Source organism: Equus asinus, chromosome 28 (genome assembly GCF_041296235.1).
Source record: "Equus asinus isolate D_3611 breed Donkey chromosome 28, EquAss-T2T_v2, whole genome shotgun sequence".
Taxonomy (NCBI): Eukaryota; Metazoa; Chordata; class Mammalia; order Perissodactyla; family Equidae; genus Equus; species Equus asinus.
The window spans coordinates 30,718,449-30,740,046 of record NC_091817.1 but is presented as its reverse complement, the minus strand read 5'-3'; the positions used below and the strand labels follow the sequence as shown (position 1 = coordinate 30,740,046).

General features: G+C 45.0%; 1 protein-coding gene and 1 long non-coding RNA gene across 2 annotated transcripts in view; one reads left to right on the top strand and one right to left on the bottom strand.

Moving 5' to 3' along the window:
• Positions 1-3,193: 3,193 nt before the first annotated feature.
• LOC123281593 (uncharacterized) lies at positions 3,194-15,218 on the bottom strand. Its single transcript, XR_006521198.2, has 3 exons — positions 14,451-15,218; positions 13,839-13,880; positions 3,194-3,448 (listed from the first exon to the last, which is right to left on the bottom strand). It is a non-coding gene; the product is annotated as an uncharacterized lncRNA (long non-coding RNA).
• Positions 15,219-16,272: 1,054 nt separating this feature from the next.
• The window catches only part of CDH11 (cadherin 11), a 145,459-nt gene continuing 140,133 nt past the window's right edge, over positions 16,273-21,598 (top strand). The window contains exon 1 of the mRNA XM_014854450.3: positions 16,273-16,462. The gene's annotated coding sequence lies outside the window, so the exon portion shown is untranslated. The remainder of the gene's footprint in view (positions 16,463-21,598) is intronic.

Here is a 21,598-nt window from a genome sequence, read left to right as displayed (position 1 = left end):
GACATATCTTCTTGATTGGAGTATTGGATACACAAATGCATATATTTGCCAAACTTTTGAAATTACACGGCTAAGACGTGCATCTCACTGAATGTAAGTTTTACAATAAGAAGAATAATAATAGTAAATAAAACAGCACCTACTTGGCGGAGGTGTTGGGAAGATTAAATCAGATAACCACAGAGAACACTTAGCATGATGTCCGGCATCTTTTGGATGTCTGGCTACTATTAGCTATCATTATGTTTATACTATGTGTTACGTATTATTTATCATGTATCATTATCCACATATCCTCCAAAGTTACACATACCTAAAGCCACGGTAGATTTGGAAATGGGAAGAGAACTCAGACTATTTCAGATTGTAAATTTTGTCCTTGAGGTGTATTTGTTCATGTTTTAAGTGCATAAGGTCTCTTTACCAAAAATACTTCAAAAAGCAAATTTCATACTTACTCTGCGAGTTCCTTACAGAATGTTTTGGATTCACACCTCAGCTTATCCATGACTCACAATTTTGCAAATGGTTCATGCTCCAACACACAATATATATTTTGTTATGCCTTTGCTATAATTAATCAAGCAAAAAATGAGTATTACATTTGCTAATGACAACTTTGTGCCCCAAAGAAAAACCTCGCCACAATGTTAATACACCTATATAGTCACCTGCATCACAATGCACAATCCTTAACCCCAATTTCAAGCCTTAATTGCCATGGCCACAATAATAAAGGATTTTTTTAAAAAAAAAATACAGTTTCTCTAGGTTTTCGCTTTGAGAAACGCAACACGGCCTAATGGTATATAACACATAGAGAACAACAGGATAAAGAATACCACGCATTACAAATCTGTTTGGAAAGAGACAGATTAAGTTGCTACAAATTTTAATTTACTGGAACCCAAGAAAATGCACTTAACAATGATAGACTTTAAGAATAAAAGTTTTTGTTGTAAGAAATGTGTGAAATGTAATATAGACTCTTCTATCAAGAGGACCCCAAGAAAAAGTATTTATTGAGTTTCTACTCTGTGCCTTGTTCTGTGCTAGAAATCCTGGGGATGCAGACAATGAAAAAAGCAAAATTCCTTTCCTAAGAAACTTAACACTTTGCATTGGGAATGCTGCCTACAGTTGGGGTTTTGATAAGTTGCCAGTCTCTTGTCTCAACAACAATAGCGACAACAATAAGGACAAGCTCTGAGATTAAAAACCTGAACATAAAATAAATGATAAATATGATCATCACAGAGAAATAAGTGACTCCTGGGCAACAGAAAGATTTGGACGTAGCAAAATTGCTTATGTTAACATATTTGAAGAAAATTATGGCTACCAAAAGAGAGAGGAGCAAGAGATGAGAGAGACAGATTCCAATGTGCACAAGGTATGCGGGGGGTGGTGGTGGGGGGAGTCCAGACACACCCATGTGGACCTCTCTCTCCTTGGACAATGCTAATCCTGTTGCAGGGACGGCACGCAGGCTATGAGTCTGACGCCATGGACCACGTGGGACCATCCCTGTGCTATCCTTCTTCATTTGTGAAGCTCCCCAAAATCTAACATTGCAGCAGGTCTTTTCATGCAATTCCCAGCATACACACACACACACACACACACACACACACTTCTTAGACTTCTCCTTGTTACTATCTTCATCAACATGTTTAGTGTCTTATGAGTAGTTGATAAAAGTTGGCTTTCCCATAGGAAGATAGTAAACACATGTTGAGTATTTATATTGTTATCTTTTTGTTTAATCCTATTAACAACCTCAAAGCTAGATATCATTATCCCATAATCATGTGTAACCTAAATGTCCTCTCCTCTTTTAGTTTACAAGCTGCAGAGAAATATTCGGTTTCACCAATGACCACTCAGATTTATAACTCAGCCCCTCTATAATATCCCACCCCCCAAAACAATCCATTGTCATAAAAGCATTATCAAACATGATGACACTTACTGATGGTGTTTGGGAGGAGAATAAAGAGGAGAACTGATATTGCATTTATGTGAAAAACAAAATCTCCCTTAGACACTCCTCTTCTCCACAGTCAGCTCCTAGCTCAGATGCCAGTGGAAGCACCTGAAGTTGTATGATACAGCAGCCCAGTACAACTTAGATCTGCCTTGACTCTGACTCCCAGTTTTTCAACTCTCAACCATTCAAGGTGCTCAGTCAAAGCCAAACATTCTCCTGGAGCTGTGGTGTCCTTGAGAAGGCAATTTAGGTGCCATCTTTCTCCACTTGAGTATTTTCTTGCCGCTCACCATCCCTTCCACGTATTATTCATTTCTTTGAAACACATATGGGGCTCCACTTAGGAGAAATTCTGGTGAATGAAGTTGTCTTCATTCCCTTACAAGTAGTTGGGACTGTGAGCTTCTGCTTTGTCCAGATTGCCTCCATTTAACATTGAGATAACTCAAGTGTTAGGAAAACACAATAAATGTCCTAATCGATCATCATTTCTGGGACTGAATTCTTGGAAGTGAGAAGCTGAAGATCACAATACACTGAATTCGAAGAATGCAAAATTAGATTACCCTGTAACGTCACTGGAGGGCCTCCAGTCAGCATTTCCCTAGTAACGCTGGAATTTGCCATGTGCGTTTCCTTCCACCTACGTGAGAAAGGAAAGTAAATGCAAAAGGGAAAAAAAACCCAGTAGTACAAGACAGCACATGATTCCAAATCTAATCTTGAGATGCAGAGGAGAACTTCTGTAGGAGCTTTAGAGCGAACCCCAGCAATCAGAGAAATGCACAAAGACTTCTTAGCGGTAGTAGATCTTGAAAGATGGCTGGAGAATATACGACACATGAAGAGAACTTCAATATAACAAAATAGGCACAAGGATTTTTTATATACTTTCCATACATTTATTTCACTGGGGCTGGGATGACTGTCCAAATCAGCTCATCCAATTAGGGTTTTTAAGTTACTTGAGAGGAAGAGACTATCTCTATCAAAATTGCTTAGAATCATCTGTTTTCAGACACATTTAATTTTATTATTCTTGATGTACTGACGATATACTTAAATCTTCTCACCATCTTTGATCTTCCAATCCTATTAAAGTTCTTCTACTTACTCTACTTAATTCATTTTGAGAAGATGCGTATGAGCCAAACAAAAATTGATCTATTCTCATGTGACTGTGAGGCAGCTCTTCCTATGAAAGGCACAGTGGCCACAGAATTAAATGGATTCATCAGAGAAAGAACCAAGCAAGCAAATCTGTCATTGACGATTGCAATCCTTACAATCAGCAGTGGATAGCTAGATACACAAGAAATTAGAACATTTCAGGAACAATCATCTTTCCCCAAAATAAATCTAGCTTAAGCCTAGGATTATTATATGTTACTTCTCTGCTTCAGTTTCCTTTTTTCTCCTCTCCTCTTCTTCCGTCTCTTTTCTTCTCCCCAATCCTCTCTATAAAACAGAAAGAGAAATTATTTTGTGGTCAGACACACATGGGCTTGAGCATTACTATCTGGCTAACCAGGAGCAGAGTATTTCACCTTCCAGAGCCTCAGTTCCTGACAATTGCAAAATGAGGTTGATAACATCAGCCATTCAGGGTTGCTGTGCAGGTTAAATGACATAATGTAGGCAAAATGCAAAATTTCTAGCAAGGGAATATGTACCTTTGACACAGTAGCTACCCTGGAAATAGTATCTATTATATGACAATTAATAGTAATTGCCATAGTAGTGGTGGGGTTTTTTTGTTTGTTTTGTTTTTATTTTATTTTTTTAAAGATTTTATTTTTTTCGTTTTTCTCCCCAAAGCCCCCCGGTTTATAGTTGTATATTCTTCATTGTGGGTCCTTCTAGTTGTGGCATGTGGGATGCTGCCTCCGCTTGGTTTGATGAGCAGTGCCATGTCCACGCCCAGGATTCAAACCAACGAAACACTGGGCCTCCTGCAGCAGAGCGCGTGAACTTAACCACTCGGCCACGGGGCCAGCCCCCATAGTAGTGGTGGTTTTAACATTAGTAGAAATAAACTTTTGTCCAAGACATATGGTAGTCTAACTAGACTTGTTACAATTTCCATTAAAATTTATACTGAGATGAGATCATAGTGTTCCTGAAATATCCTCTCCTACTCACAGCAGAAGTTCCCTGGGAAATATGACAACACCTGTCAGATGGACGTGTGGCCCGAGTTCCTATGCCTGAAGTGAACCAAAGCTCTCTATTTCGAGGGGCACGAGATCCAGTGGCAGAGAGCTTTCCAGCCAGATATCCTTCCTTAGACTGAGCAGCATTCTTTCTCCCTCCTCGAAGTTTCCATCCGCTAGTCCCAGTTTTGTGTCCCCTGGGGCCAAGCAAAATGAATCTACTCACGCTTCTTCATGACAGCCCCTTAGAAATTTGAACAAAGTGATCATGTCCCCTCAGAGCATTCTTTTCTGCAAACTATACACTCAAATAATTTCTCACATTCCAAGCCCTTCATTGTCCTGAATGTCAATGTGACACCCAAGACTGAAAACTCTAACACCATCTATGGCAGAATACAGAGAACAGAGAACCATCTATGATCTGCACTATGAGTTCATCATTGCAGCTAAATGAGTTGCCAATCTCTTTGTGTTGAAACTTATCAAGTGTATGATTAAGCAAAATATCCAGATCTATGATGTGCCTCTGTATGTGTGTTTGCCTGGGTAAGTCGTATACGTACTTGTGTACACGTTTCCCTCTCTCCCTCTCACTTCTCTCTCTCCTGCTAGAGAAGATCCTTGTAAATGGCTTCAATTTCACATGAATATTATGAGAATTAAATGGGTTTACATGTAAACTGCTTAGAATGGTGCCTAACCCACGTAAGCACTAAGTGAATGCTAGCTGTTATTATTATCTTATCCTCACACGCATTGGTACAGTCCATTTGCCAAGGGCTGTGATAGATTCTGGGGATACAAATGATGTATAAAATATGGCCCCTACCCTTAAACAAATAAGAGTCATGGGAGAAAATTTTTTTTAATGATGGGTTAAGTAGTGTATTGGAATTAGGCACGTGGTGCAGCGTATGGAACACAAAGGAAAGATATTACGTTCATACTGGTGGTTGCGGAGAGGGAGGGACAAGGAGTATCAGGGAACTATTCCTGGAGGTTAGGATACCTGAGCATGGAATTTTCAAAGAATAAATTGGAATTAGCCAGAGCATAAAGCGGCAAGCTTGTTCTAAGCATAGGGGAAGAGTAGAGGATGATGCTATGGGCATTTGGAGCTGGGGAAAGTTTGATAGGTTTCCATGCATTTGGCTTCAAGATATAGATGCATTGTAAAATGCTAAACATCCAATTTACAGGAGGTTATCATCCTATCAGACTGAATGCTTGTCAGTCTACATCTGAGAAATACCAAGGTGTACCAGAATGAAAAAGCTATATGCAGACACCCAAGCTGCACAAGGTCTAAGCTGTATGACCTTGGCCATGCAGTTCATCACCTGGCATTGTAGTTTCTTCATCAACAAACTGGGTGTAATGAGACTTCGCAATAATATGAGGAAGGCATCTCCCCTCTAGGAACTGATTAGGATGCTGCTGCCACTACTGCTGGTGGCGTTTTCCATTTATGACATGATCTTTAAGACAGACATTGGCCAAATAAAACATATAAGTATTCTGAAAGTCACACTGTTAACAGAAAGAAAGTAAAAGATGTTTATCATGGAAAAGCAATTACTGGGTGCTGGGCATGAGGGTGAGAAACAGGGTTAGGAGGAAGGGGGTGGAAAAGACTGTTATTTGCAGCTGCCTTTCTGCTTTGAAATCATACCCTCTATTAAGTGATGCTCTGACTAAATTTCTCTACTTCTTCCACCAGAATCTTTTGGAAATACACAAACTTTTAGCCAAAAAAATAGTCTTCTTCATTTTAGACACCTGCCACATCTAAAACAGTTTTATCTGGTGATTGATTATTTTGTCGCGCATCTTCCAATGTTCGCATCTGTGACTCATCTGACTTGAAGAAATCAGGCTGTCTGGGTGCATTTCCCCCCTTCGGGTGATGTAAGCCAAGCTACAGGAGGAGAGCACTTCAGACTGCAAACACCCTCGGCAACTTTTGCTTCTTTAGATGAACATTTCTTAGTCCATCAAGAATTGCTAGTATTAAACACTAAATGATGACTATATGTCCCATTGCAGAGAACTATTGATGCTATTTGGGCCAGTTAATGGATTTCGCTTTTTATCTATTTTCCCTCCATATTCTATACCAAAACCTCTTTTGAAGAGTTGGCGTGACGTAGGTGATTTTCGTTCCTCCTCTTCTGTTCTCATCCCTCTTCCAGGATTCCTTCTTCAAACGTCCTCTTTGGCAGTAAATTTAGCACACATTTATTGAACACCTACCCTATGCCCATATGTTTGAGATACAGTGATGAAGTATCAATAATTGTTGGCCTCTAGATATCTCTTGCAGAGAGACAGGGGTGAGACGGACAAGCATAGGAAATAATACACCGTGGCAAGATCAAATTATAGACAAGACTCTCTGTGGGAAGGGAAAGATCAGGGGATATTTTTCTGAAATGTTTGATCCTTTAGCTCAGTTCTGAAAAATGAAAGATAATGAGGAGTAGGAGGGAGAGGAGAGGGGAGCAGAGGGAGAAAAACATTCACTGAGTATTTATTATATTCTAGGCACTGTGAATTGTCATCTTCCTAAGATTCAATAATTCTCTGAAGTAGGTACAGATGTTATTATCTTTTTACAGTTGTGGTAAACTGAGGCTCACATAGGTAAAGGGTTTTCCCTTAGCAAGGAAGGGCCATAATCAGAATTCAATCTTGGGTAGCTCAATTTCCAAGCCCATTGGCTATGCGATGGAATTCTGCTGCCTCCCGTGATAGGAGCAGAGAAGGATAAAATAGGGATAGACAATGATGTGGACAACTCAGTCAGGAAAGACAACAGGTGAGAATCCTTGGATGTCATCAACAGCAACGAATTGTTGACAAATGGCCCTGAGTGGCAACATCAGGGGGCCCGGCTGCCCTTTGCACTCAGCTCTGGGGTAAACTGAATGCTTCTGAGTGTCTTCTGGCCATTATCACTGCCCCATGTCCTATTTTACCTCTGTCTCAGGACAGGACTTCAACTGACACAGAATCAATATAAATGTATCCTTTGGACAAAGATTTAAAAAAACTGTGCCTGGAGTGATCGTAATCAGTAATCATGGGCTTTTAGAGGGAGAGAGAAACATACAAGTCTTTTGGACAAACCTCTTTGTCTTAGACAAGAAGTGGCTCAGAGCAAGGGAACTATTTGCCTAAAGCCAGAGTCCAGAATCCTGGTCTCCTGCTCAGAGCTGAGTGATTTCTCTTTTTAACGAATTAAACCTCAGGTGACACTGCCCTCCTGACTCAGGAGGGTATTTGTGGGCACAGGAAAGGAGAACAGCCTAATGCCCAAAATGCTTTCCTAAAACTGCAGGTTGGAGAACCTTACCTCCCTCCCCGGGTCATCCCCCAGATGGCTCCTAGTCAATAATAAGCTTGAGACAGTCACATGAGAATGACCCTTGACATCTTTCTTTCTCTCGCCTGCTATAACCAATTCAACACACAGTCCTGCTTCCATTTCCAAAACACGTCTAGAACACGCCCCTTCTTTGCTGCCACTGCCTTAGTCCAAGCCAGCAGCCCTTGTCTCCTGGTAAACTGCAACCAGTCTTTACACATCCATTCATGCTCTCAGTTAGCCGTAACGCTCTTTGTCAACAAATACAATCAGAACACTCCTGCTTAAAAAAAAAATTCCACGACTGCCCACTGCATTTGAGTCAACGGTTCAGGATTCTTTCCTTATCCTACAAAGTCCTGGCTTATCTGTCTCTGTGTAATTCCTCAGAGCTCATTAAGCATCAGTCTTACTGATCTTTATTAGTTCAGCAAACGCTCCAAATTCCATCTTGTCTCAATGCCCTTACGCAGTCTATCCCTTCCATGGAATGTTCTCTTCCTACACTTATCCCAGCTAACCCTTCTGCAAATTTTAATTCTCAGCTTAAAAAGAATACCTTTAAGGAGGTCTTCACTTACTTCTCCTTACAACCTCTCCCATATAAATTAGTTCCCCAGTTATATTCCCTTATAGGCTCTGAGCAATTAAATCACATTTAATTATTCATTTATTAGCAAACTATTTGACTCTGAGTAAGCTGTTGAGTCTCTGAGCTTTCCTGTCCTCACCTAAAAAATGGGCATAAGAATACTTAGTCTGTAGAGTAGTTTTAAGGATTAGAATTAAAGTACTTAACAGGCATTCATTGAAAAGCTATTAAAAGTGTTATTCTTAAATTCTACCCATGCCCAGAACAAAACTCTGTCCAATGGGGAATCAATCACAGCTTAAGCCCAGAACTAAGGTGACTGTCAATCAGAATAGAGAGACTGTCTGGAATATTGTTTCCAAGAAGAAAGCTCTTGAGACACCTGTGTATCATACCGCATTCTGTTCTGACCCACGTGTGCTCTGTGGAAACACCATTAGTTCTCAGCCACCAGAGGCAATCGAATAGGGAGAGGGAAATACACACAACAGCTAGAGAAAGCACTGAAGTACGCACGGCCTACATTGTGTAATTTTATCTATCTTAAACTGAGGGCACTAAAGAGAGACTTTTTAAAAAGCTTTCTCCATTGGGTAAGGATGATTTCTGCCTTCCTCTTCTCAGCACTGATAGTCAAAGTTTCAATGTTCATGAAAATTGCAACACAGAGCTCTCTTAAATCCTGTTGTCCAAATTGTACACTATTTGCAAAGTAAGCCAGTATCAATCTTGACTAACATTTCCAATGGTTCTCCTGGAGTGCAAACACATTTAAATGTGCTTATTCACAAGTTTAAAAAAGAACGTAAATGTATGCACATACGAACATTGAAATAGCCTTCTGTGAGGCATTTTAATAAGCCAGTCCCTCAGTCCATACCAACAAACTAGAATTAGCTATCAGATGCAGAACTGTCATTCTGCATACCTGTAATTCATTTCAGGAAATTCATATGTTCTAGAAAAGTTGTCTGCATGCCACCATTTTGTAAATTGGATTATAGTTTTAAAACACCCAAGAAAGTAGCTATTTTAACTAGCTTTCGAATGAAACCTTTGGTAAAGTGAAGAATCATTTTTGTAATGTGAATAATTGGCATCATTAAATTCGCTTTGTAAACAAAGGACACTCGTACCTTGTTTAGAGTCAAGTGAATGATCCATCTGCTCTTGGTTTGGGGATTCATTCACTCAGTTAGCATTTTCCATGTGCTTACTATGCATGTATTCATCCTACAAATATTTACTGAGTGCTTACCATATGTCTGGCACTGTATTAGATGCTCAAGATACGGGAGTGAACAAGAGAGATGATGGACTTTGCGCTCTTAAAGCTTGTACTCTAGTGGGGCAAGATGACCAATAAAAACAGCTAAATAAAAATATGCAATACAGGGGCTGGCCCCGTGGCTGAGTGGTTAAGTTCGCGCGCTCCGCTGCAGGTGGCCCAGTGTTTCCTTGGTTCGAATCCTGGGCACTGCTCGTCGGACCACGCTGAGGCAGCGTCCCACATGCCACAACTAGAAGAACCCACAACGAAGAATACACAACTATGTACCGGGGGGCTTTGGGGAGAAAAAGGAAAAAATAAAATCTTTAAAAAAAAAATATATGCAATACAATTTCAAGTAGACATATGTGCTATGAACAAGAATAAAGCAGTCTAAAGGGATAGAAAGCGAGGGGCTACAGGGGACTGGAGTGTGGAATGGTGCTTCTGCTGATGGGAAAGCCAGGGAAGTCCTGGTTAAACAGGCAAAACAAGGGAGCAAACCATGAGAAAGAGTAGAGGCAGGGTGCTCCCGGCAGAGGGAACAGCAAAAGCCAAGGTTTTGAAGCTGGAGTACACTTGTGTGTGGACAATAGCAGGAAAGTAAGTGTGGCCTGATTGATCAAGGGCGAGACTGGAAGATGGGCCAGGTGGCCAGCTTATGTTGCACCTTCCAGGCCATGCAATGGAGGCAGGCATGAGCCAACTTTTCTCGCCACCAGCAGAAGCAGGAAATGCATGGCCCTCAGAATCCACAGATTTCTGCCCACCAAGGAAAGGGATGGTTTTTTCCAAACAGATCAACATGTTTATATCTTTTTTCTTATACCCTCCTTTTTCCTCTCTTGCCTTCTCTGCTTCTATTGCCCTTCCCTCCCTCTCTCTCTCCCTTCCTTTCCTCCTTCTATGAATATTTATTGTGTACTTACTGCATTCCAGGCACTGTTCCTAGGGATCTGATGAACGCCCTCTGCCTGGGGTATAGAGGAAAGTTCTCCCTTTTACCCACATCCCTCCCCATCATATCAAGACTAGAATCTGTTGCATGAGCTTCTCCACTGAAATGCAGGCAAGTGGGACAACTTGTGAGTCAAACACACGTAGGTTGGAATCCTAGCTCTAATACCTATCAGTTGTATTATTCTGGGCAGTGCATATAATTTCCTTGTTGTCTTAATTCTCTCATCTGCAAAAAAGGAATAATAATACAGACTTTGAAGGAAGTTTTTGAGCATTTCTAGTTTTATATATAAGTTAGTGATTATTTTTATTACATTATTATTTCTGCTTGCTTTCTTCCTTTCCAACTTAAATCTCAACGTAAACAAAGGCTTCGTATACTAAGGCTTTATATAAGGCTGAAATCATCTTCTGAGACTCTGTCTCCCCTAGTGTTCTAGAACATCATATTCATGATTTTAGGATACAACCCAAGGGATCTGACAGCCCAGGATGACCCAGAAGGGAAGCATGATGGAAAGCTGTTTCTGCCCATGGGCGACCGTATTAAATGGCCCCAACTCTTCACCTATCCACACTCTCTACCACGCTTTGCCACTATGAATTTCCTCTCACTTAAAAAGCAGATCATATTTCTTTACCCCTTAACCTTTGTTCTGGCCATGTGGTATGCTTTGGCCAACAAAATAAGGTAGCAAAGAGAGTTTCCAGCTCTAAGCTTACACCTTAAAAGGCCCCGCAAACTTTTGCTTGACGGCCTGTGCAGTTGCCATCACCATGCGAATGTGCCCAAGCAAGGCTTAGGAGGAGGGTGAGAAATACAGGAAGCTGAGCCAACTTGCCCTAGCCCAGCCCAGTCCAGACCAGGCCAACCCACAGATGTATGAGAGTAAATAATTGTTATTTTAAGTCACTGAATGCTGGGACCATTCATAATCTAGTATTGTTATTGTGGTAATATTTGACTGACATACTAGCCTTAATTTAATCAATACAGTTATTAATTAAAATGATCAATTAATCAAATATATTTATTGGATTTCTATATTTAATACACCAGGTGCTGGGGATACAGATATAAACTAGGAGAGTATCATCCTTGCCTTTGGGAAGCTTATAGTCTAGGTAAGGGGGAAAGACAAAGAAATGCTACTGGCAAGAGTTAAAGAGAGAATGTTTCCGAGACAAGGGGACGCCTGGAGTCAGCCTTTAGCCTGAGATGATTGGCTGACTGGTCCTAGTGGTGGGAAGGGGAATTGCATCTATGAGATGCTTTCATTTTAATGAAAAGTAGGACTTAAAAACCCCAAAATTTCAGCTCTGGAAGGATCCTCCCCAGAATTTATTTTGAGTCAGCTCTCGTTTACTGTTAGGGGAACTGAGGCTCAGAGAAAGGGAATGACTTATTCAAGGTGACTCAAGGAATTTGTGGCTGATCTAGAACATGAACCGAGGGCCCCTGCCCCCAACGTTGGCACATCTAATTCTATACGAGCCCGGACAGGCCTCAAAGTGTCAGTAAATTTTGAACTGCCATAATATTCTTGACCAGAAGTTTTATTACTAACACCATTTAAGATAAGATTAATCTCCATCCTTATTATAATTCATAATTGTAACATGACTTTTTTGCTCAGGTGATTTGAGGTGTGATAATCAGACCTCATAATTAATAATAGTAATTAATAACTTTCATTTATTGAGCCTCTGCTCTCTTGCTTTAGGTATGTGGGTACATTTAATTCCTGCAACAATCTAGGCACAGACAACGAGCCCCAGTTTACAGAATTAGAAACTGAATCTCAGGGAGATAAAGCCTTTGCCCAAAGTCATACAGCTAGTAAATGACAGAACGAGAAATCAAGCCCAGATCAAAGGGCTGTGGTCTTCCCACTTTTCTCTGCAGACTCTGCTATGGGAACCTCCACCTGCAATGTCTGGCTCAGAAACGGCATCCCTGTTCCATCTTTCTCCACTTTGCCCTCTGCCTGGGGAAAGAATGATAGGAGCCCACTGCAATGTGATAAAACGATCTCCCTGTTTAGATCTTGCCTCACTTTTTACACCATGTACCAAAGGATGCCTCCAGAGCAGGAAGCTTTGAGAAGGCCTGGGAGAGCCTGGGGCTTCTAAGTGGAAACAAGGAACTGACTCAGCAGGGCCTGGCTATCTTCAGAGTCTGAGGACAGGCACATCAAAGGAATGAGAGCCTGGTACCTTTGATGGAGGAACCAACAGGAAATTATCAGCCTCGTGCTGACAAGGACAAAGACAAGAAAAGGCCCATTTGGGCCTCATCTCTGTCTGGATTGGAAGAGGCAGGAAGCAGAGGGGACTGCAATCCTGGCTCCAGAGCAACCATGAACCCTGGCTTCCTCTGACGAGCAAGGTGAAGGAAAGGTGAGGCAACTTAAGATAAACACCCAAACTTTTGGCTGCCTGGATGAACTGAATCTTTTAATTCAAGCTGTCAGTGGGTTCTTTTTTTCTCTTTTCCTTTTTTAATCGAAACTGTAGTCACACAATACTCCACCCAAGTGCCTGATATGGATTTCTAAGACAGATCCTAACATAGTCATAAAAACTCCCCTCTGAAATGTGCACTTTGTACTGTGTCTATGTGTAGGTGTGTTCAAAATGTCACGAACTGGAATGCCTAACTCTGGTTCCCAGGAATTAATCATTTAGAAGAGTGAAGGGGGGAATTAACTTGCTTTAACACTTAGAAGACTCTCCTAAGTAGTCGCCAAAATAGAATTGCTGAATAAAAATATGGTTATCTTTCCATAAGAACTAGAACTCTTTTTTTTTTTTTACATTTTTCTCTCTAGAATTGCCTTGTAAAAAGTTTTCCCACTGGGGCTCAGCTGCAGGTTACAGATACTCTGGGAATAAAGGCACGAAAGGAAATTTCTTTTTGCCTTTTTTTTTGGTTACAGTTCAATGATTTTTAGTAAATGTATATATTTGTGCAACCACCATCATTATCCAATCTTAGGGTATTTTCATCACCCGGCAAATTTCCCTCATGCCCATTTGCAGTCAATTCCTCTTCATCTCCTTAGCCAGGACCATCATTGGTCTGCTTTCTGTCTATAAATTTGCCTTTTCTGGACATTTTATATAAATGGAATCCCACAATATGTGGCTTTTGCATCTAGCTTTTAGCAGGTTTTTAAAGTTCACTCATGACGTAACATGCATCAGTATTTCATTTCTTTTTAATGCTGAAGACTATTCCATTATATGGATGCCTTACATTTTGTTTACCCACAGCTGCTGGACATTTGGATTGCTTCCAGATTCAGGCTACAATGAATAATGCTGCTGTAAACATTCAGGTACATGTCTTTGTGTGGATACATGTTTTCAGTTCTCTGGAGCAGAATCCCAGGTGTGGAATTGCTGGCTTGTGCAAAGGAACACTGACTGCTGTACACTGGGCTCCATCTGATTCAGGTGTGCAGTGTCTGGGGAAATCTAGCAAGCAATTGGCAACTTACTTTTTAAAATCCGCTGATGCTGTCATTCACAAAAGGGATGGCCTAAAAGAAACAAAAAGCAGTTGTCATTTGATGAATTCTGAACAGAAGGCAGAGGGCAAAAGCCAGCTAATGTCAGATTATAGGTGACCAGGCTCACCCTTGAACTTGCCTCCCAAATGGAAATGATGCAAGTTTTCTCATGGATCAAGTGATGTCCTCACTATCACAGATCCTGCACATCATTGTGTGTGTGGAATTAGATTGACATGGTTTCACATTCTCTTTACCTCCATGTAGATAGGATGAGAAAATTTAGACAACAGTTAGTTGCCAAACAAGATCAAAGGCCAAGTATATCTGAGGGAGAGTGGGACCCTCCTGCCTTCTTTGCTGGGTAACCTCCTTTGTAAGAGGAAATGGCAAGGTCAGAGCACCATCACTATATTGTGGCAGGGAGTGTGGAGGCTTTAGGAGGTAGCCTCAGGGGACTTTGGGGGGTGGCCTGGGGCATATTCAAAGTTTTAGGGCTTAGAGAAGACGGAAGAGGCAGATGAAAAGAAAGGACCAAAGCGGTTGAGAGAGGAAGCAAAGCAGAGTGAAGAATGGGCTCAGTCTGGGTCAGGTACCAACCTGGGGAGGTGGCCTCGCGACTCCTTCGCCCGGGGCATGTGTATGGAGGGGGGAGAGGGGAGGGTTGCCGCATCCAGTGTCCAGAGGCTTGACACCTTGGAGGCCTTTAGGGGAGGCGGGGGTAGAGGAGCAAGGGAACCTCACAGCTGAAAACTTGGCACACCCCTCTCCCAGCCGAGGACTGGGAAGTTTAAAGGCCATGGCCACTCGGAGGACGAAGGATGCGTCCGCTCCGCGCAGGACGCCGGAGGGAGGCAGCATCGGGCGCCGCCGGCAACCCGGAGTCGCCGAGAAGAACGCGGGCCGGGCGGAGAGGCTGGAGGTGGGACCCGGAGAGCCTCGCCCCGCCCGCCGCCCCCGCGCCGCGCGGATCCCCCGGAAGCTCGGCGCGCTCCGGGACCCAGGGCTGGAGGCCCGGAGCCTGAGGGCGGGGTTCGGTCCCCCTCTCTCCTGGCTCTCCGTCCCTTCCCCGTTCGCGCACGTCCGAGGCTTTCTCTTCCTTCTTTTCGTTAACTCCTTTCCGTTAACTCCTCTGGGCCTGCCTGCCCTCCGCGTCCCGCTTACCCTTCTCCTTCGCGGGCCTGTCACTGTCCCCTCCTTCCGCATCCTCATCCCCGTCCCTCCTGGAGAATTTTTTACCCTCTTTATGCATTTGCTTCTTCACCTTCCCTCTGCCTCTTCTTGTACCGCCACCCCTCACCCTGGAAACTTGTTCTAGCCAGGGGTCCCCACCAGGTCACAGTCGTTCCCTTCCACCCTCTGGACCGCAGAGTGTGCGGGTCCCCACTCCGCTCCCCGAACCAAGAGCGCCCCGCCCAGTCCCTGGCGGGATCCTGAAGCCTCGGCCCTGCCGGTCCTTTCTCCCGGCGACGCAAGGCCAGGAAGCCGGCCCGGGCTCCCTCCCTCCAGCGGGTCCTCCTTGAGGGGTAAAGAGGAGGACTGAGGGAGGATGCGGGCACTGCGCCCTCAGGGCCTGTCTTCCGCAGAACCGCACTCTCCACGGAGCCGGGCGGGCGTGCAGTGAGGGGGCCTGAGGCAACAAGTGACGCTACAGGCAGGGGCCCTTGGTACCTGCGGGAGGCGGAAGCCTAGGCATCCGAGGGACGCATGAGGCCGACCCTGGCGGAGCGTTCCTCGTGCCCCCCCTCCAGACATGAGGCATCGGAGGAGGGGGTGGGGGAGAATTGTAGAGAACGGAGACGTGGCTTTTCCCAAGTCCGAAGTCTCCCTCCCCCAGGTTTCATCGCCCGCGCCCCAAGCAGAGTTTGCAAGGGATGGGGGAGGGGACCCGCCGACGTGGAGCGATTTTCGGAAGGTAGAACAATTCGCTATTGCCTCCCCCGCTTGGACGATGCTTTCCCCCAGCCCACCATCCAGGCCTCCCGGGCAAGGGCCCAGCCCGACCAGCTGGAGCGGATTTGGGTGAAGGAGGAAAAAGGGGCTCCCATCCTTGCCCAGCTTCCCTCCGCCGCCCTCCCTGATTGGCTGTGCGTCTCTGGAGCCCAACTTCAGTCGCTCTAGACTCTGTCTGAGCCCCAAGGGAGCCGGAGTGCAGCGACCCAGGCGGGAGGGGCGGCCACGAATCCAGGGGTTGGCATCTCGGGGCCCCTAGGGGGAGGGGCGCGGACAGGGTCGTCCCCCGCAGCCTCTGCTAGGCCCAGCTCGCCGCGTCTCGCGGCCTCGGCTCCTCTCCGTCCCCCGCCCTTTCCTTCCCTCCCAACGGCTGCCTCCCTCCTCCTCCTCCCCCCCCCCCCCGCCCGCCCGCCTGCCCGCCCGCCCGCCAGCTCGCCACCTCCCCCCGGTTTCTCATTCCTGCCACTAGCGCGCTCGGCGGCTCATTCCGCGGCCACCGCCAGCCGAGGGGAGCGTCGCTAGCAGATGCCGCGGGGGCCGCTTGCAGCCGCCGCCGACTTGTGAATGGGACCCGGACTGGGGCCGGGGCTGACACCGCTGCGCTCGCCCTGCGCCAGGGACCGACGGCCGGAGCTCGCGCCCACGCTCCAGGGCCCCAGGTGAGGTGCGCCGCCGGTCCCTTCCTGCCGCCTGGATGGGGCTTCTTGGGGTGGGGGGTGGTCTCTGGATGAGAATGTCTTGGAGGGAGGTCTAACTGGAGAAGCTTTCACTAATGCAAAGCAGAAACGGAGGAGGGCGGGGGTACAGAAGATTTGTTTAAAAATCCAAAAGGGAGCAGGGAGCCAGCTGTGGGCGCAGGCAGCGCAGGGGGCCGAGGCGCCAGATGTGCGCTCCAGCCTCTCTCCCCGCTCGGGCCTCGTCTGGGGTCTGCGCTGAGGCCGCGGGAGAGGGGGTTTGCACCCGGCAGGGGCAGGAGACTGCAGAGCTGCGCTCCGGACACGCCGCCAGCCCAGGTCGGGTCTCTGGGGAAAGTCGCCCCCGGCGCGGTGCCAGCCCGCCCGCCCGCGCTGCGCCTCTTTCCGAAAGCGGTGACATGACCGTGCTCTGCAGGGTTCCTGTCCTTCCTCCCCGATTCCCTCGAGCGCTGCCCGGGGCTCCGTCCTGCGTTCGAGACCTCCGGGGAAGCCCCAGGAAACGCAGGGAAGCCGGTTGGGGTCGGCGATTCCCCCGCACTTGAGTAGCGGGGGTCTGGTCCGCTGACTGCGGCTCTGGGCGGCCGACTGCGGGGCGCGCTCCAGCCCTCCAGGCTGAGTCTCTTCGGGAGCTCCGGGGGCCGTGCGTCGGCTCCCGCCAGCCCAAGGGGCGATCCGCGAGCGCCTCCGACTCCGGCTGGGCTCCGGCTTGGGCTTGGAGGAGCCTGCCGGGGTCGACGTTAACTTTGCGAAGCGAGCCGTCTCCGAAACCTTCGCCTCCTCCCGGGGCGCGCCAAGCCTCTCCAGCTCTCGGCACACAAGGCCTCCCTTTCTCAGCTTTGCCCCGGAATGCGAGCCGCGGGTGGGATGCGCGGGGAAGCCCGGAGGATGGGGAGGGCGGCGAGGAGAGCACCCCTTTCCCCCTCCACCCGGGCAGAGCGGTGGGAAGGCCCCCTCGCGCTGTGAAGAGTCCCCCGAGAAAGTGGGGTCGGGGACGCCCCCGGGTCTCGCTTCCTTATCCCTTTTTTGCCAAGGCCCTGCTTTTGCTGGGGGGCTCTCACACCCCTCCCTCTCCCGTGCAAGAGGTTTTCTAGATGCTAGAAAAAGCCCTGTTGCTTTTGCTGATAATGCAGCAGGAATTTCACGGGCCATCGCACTGCTATTAAGAAATTGCATCTTTTAATTATTTAATAATGCCGTCCCTGCGTGACGACCGGTCGTCCCTCAGGGGTGGGGGTGAAGGGTTGTTCCTCAAACCCGGCTGCATGAGGCTATAGATCTGCGTAAAGTCTTTCCTCCAGTTTCCCCCTAAAGAAATGTTGCTCAGATGGCTCTGAAATCTTTCCTTGTTTTCCTCTTTTGATCATTCCTATCGGTTTCATATGAGGCAGGGAGTTAAGTTTTCGGTTTAATCACAGGGAAGCCACGATAATTAATCTGGCAAGAGGATGGATCAGTTTCTTTAGCACTTGGGCTCGTAGCAGCCATCGATGGTTTTGCGGGATGTCTGGATTTCCCGGGGATGGGGAGAGACTAGTGTTCTCAGGAGCGAGGATCCATCAGCCTGGCATCCGTGCATTCGCCACGCTGGGCTCTGAGCGCTAGAGCCTTACACGATGGGAGAGAAGAGAAGGGGCTGACCTTTGTTTCATTAGTCCTGGGATTATTCTTCCTACAAATATGGAGATGCAGACACCAGAACCCAGAAGTAGTCACTGCCTAACCCCAGCTGCTGGGAGCCTGGTCTTCCAGTAGAACAAAGGAATAAAAGTTGCAAAACAAAGGAGCAGAGTTGTGGCCAAAGCAAGAAGGGCCCTGAAGCTCCTGATCGCTAAAGGTCATGAATCCTGAGCTCTGATTCGAAGTCTTTGAGTTGGCCAGTGGGCCCTGGAATTCGAACCTCGGTGCAAAACTGAAATCCTGCCTAGTACAAAGGAATGTGAGCAGTTTTCAAGCATAGACCAGGGAAAGGCATCTGAGAGGCCAGGAAACTTTGCTTGAGTGAGAATCGTCTTTACATCTTGCTTGTGAAACATTACAAATTAATGCATTAAAAATGCCTTGTAGCCACACTTTATTATTAATAATAATTGCGATTATCATTATTTTCCTTGTTATTTGAGTCTACATAAGCTGGTCACTTTATTATGTTGTTTGGGGGGAAAAAATCATCTTTCCCACCCCTGGGGAGGGGAAATGGAAAGCTGCATTGAAAGGACTAAGCTAGGATAGTCTGTGGAGGCCCAGAATGTAGATTTACCCAAACCAAGCTTATTGCTTACTAGAAAAATAGGCTTTTAAAATAGTTCTAATTGAAGCAAAGGACCATCTTGATAGCACTTCAGAACTTTCATTACATTCAGAATTCTTATCAGAACACCAGACAGTAAAATTTCTAGAAAGCTAAATTCTATTTTCAATTAAGATGCAATCTTTTGTTAATTTGAGAATTTTTTTTTTAAAGTTACTGCTCTGTGTTTGTATGACCCAGCACTCATGTTTCCTCTTTGCAGTGGATGTGGTGGCTGTGGCTGTGGATGTTTGTTTTTTATTCGTGCGAGAGAGGGGGCCAGGGTTAGAGAGCCATGCCATGATTTGGGGGAATACAGATCAATTTCATGCTCCTTTAATGCACTTGTCTTCATAATTCATGGTTTTTCTTCCACTTTGAATAGAATTACATGGCTGCTTTGTAAAGATTCTGGTTTGGGGACCCTCATATGGGAAACGCCACGACTTTCACCTCAAGGCTTGATTTACAGTGCCAGAGCTACACTCCCATGAGCATGGCACATCTCGGAACCTTGCCTGTGAATGCCTGTGACTTATGAAGTTGACAGTTCGTGTAAACTTTGATCTGTGATATTCGCCTCTATTTTCAGAACCATCTAAAACAAGATCTGCAAAAATCCGATTTTAGTCTTACTTCATTTTCAACACACTTATGTAGACAGATGTTCAAGAAACATCATTTCGTTTAAATTTATTTTCAATATTGATTTTTTCACTTTGATCATAGGCATACCTAATCATTAAATAATAATGATAAAACAGTGGTCAATAGAGTTTGAACATAGGTAGCAATCCTTTTTCTTGAACTGTCAAGTTTGTGGAACGTCTTATGAATTGCGAAGGGCTTTTTTCCTAGAAAAATCTGCGCATTGTGTAGTTTACCAGTGAATGACTTAAGGAATTGAAATGCATTCAGGATGCTTTTTCCCCCTGATGAAATTGATCATTGTTTCATTAAAGTTACTGATTTGTCAAGAACCCTCATTCTAGATTTACCACGCATTGTGAGTTGGCAGCCTTTCCAATCCAAAGTTATTGCCCCTGAAATATGTAAAAATCTTTGGTCTATATAAATGTGTGACAATGGGCTAGGGGGAAATCATCAACAGGTCTGGTAAAAAGGAAAAAAAATAAAGCTGGAGGAAGTTGGACAAATTCCGGTGCACCGGTAGGAGTGGAAACCAGCTTTTCCATCAGGATTACTGTGATAGCCATCCACAGCCTCCTCTGTGGGCAGGAAGGACTAAAGAAAACACTCGAGGAGGATAATTAGACATCTTTCTGCTATAATTTTACCCTGACATTGAGAGCCTTGTGCATCTCTGGAAGTGGGCTCCTTCGCGGAAGATTGCACTTCTGGCCACTAGAGGGCAATGGCGCCCTTCTCCAACTTTCTGCATGGGCCCCATCTGCTTTTGAGGGCACCATGAAAAGAGGTTTTGTTACCACCAGCCTTGTCTCCCCTCTCAGGAGAGACCGAATTCAATCTAGCTGTAGTTCAGGCTCCCGCACGAGCAGTTTGTCAGGATTAACATCTTTCTAGTCGGTGGATCCCGTTATCTTCAGCCTCTTCTTCCCACCTTGGAGTTTACTAGAAAGTTGGAAAATCTTGTAACTTAAGGTTGTCTGAGCTGGAGATGGGTGGGGGCTGGGCTGTCTGATAAACAAGGTCAGCTCTCACTGAAGCAGTGATCTGGGAGGATTTTCTGGCTCTTTTTTTTTTTTTTTTTTCCTGCCAGAAAAAGCATCATTTCAGACTCCGAGGGGAAGGGAATGAATAAAGAAGAGAAATATTAGTGAGACGGCTGTGATATCATTGCCTGTTCTTTCAAGAGGTTTTGAGGACGTCTGCAAGCCATTTCTAATTTGCAAAAGAGAATAGCAGTTTGATCTTTGGTAAACACTTGTGGGTATGGAGTTTTAATATAACAGTAAATGTTTTACTATTATCTTTAAACCGTTCTTCATATTACTGTATAAAACCTAACTTTTGCAGACAGTAAAATTTAATTCAAGATTGGTCCTCACGCACTGGAGTTTAATCATTTGACTGTTTTTTCCTCCTCAGTGATATGGAAATTACTGCTTAGGATTAAATTGCGTATTTCAGGCTACACAAATTTATATTTGTTACTCTTTGATAGTGTCATTATGAAAGTTCTGAAGAAGAATAAAAAAAAAACCCTAATGCTATATTATAATTAAGAGGAAAGCTCTATTAAAAAATAAGTACTGTCTTAAGTGGATTCTTATTTGTGTCTTTTTGTTTTTTTTAACTGAGTATGATTGCCTCTCTGGTGAATCAGGAGTGGAGTTCTTTGCAGCTCTGAGTGTGTTGGAATGCATAGACAGTAGATGAAGAAGGAATCAATGCAAATGGATTATGGGAAGGAGTATTAAGTAACTCGGTGGAAAGTAAGACAAAGTGTTTTGTAAACTGATGCTCGCTTACCACCGGACAGTTTATTTAACGTAAAAAAAGAAAGCACTTTTAAACTCTAAGTGCTTGTGAATAATACACGTTTGTTAGAACTGGAGGCAAAATTTCCTCATTTTGTTTAATTACTCGTCAGACAGTTGCCGAGTTCTGAGATTCTTATTGAGATAAAGCGTCGTTCTCATCATCTGTATGGTCAAGGTTTCTGCTCAGGCAGAGAATCTGGTGCACCAGGATGTTAGGTGAGATAGGAGTATGAGAGAGGAGAGAGGGAAGGAGAAAGGGGAGGAGAAAAAGAGTGTGAGAGAGACTAATGATGCTGTTTCTCATGGCAGGCCAAATACCAGTGTCTCTCTCTCTCCTCGTTTAGACCA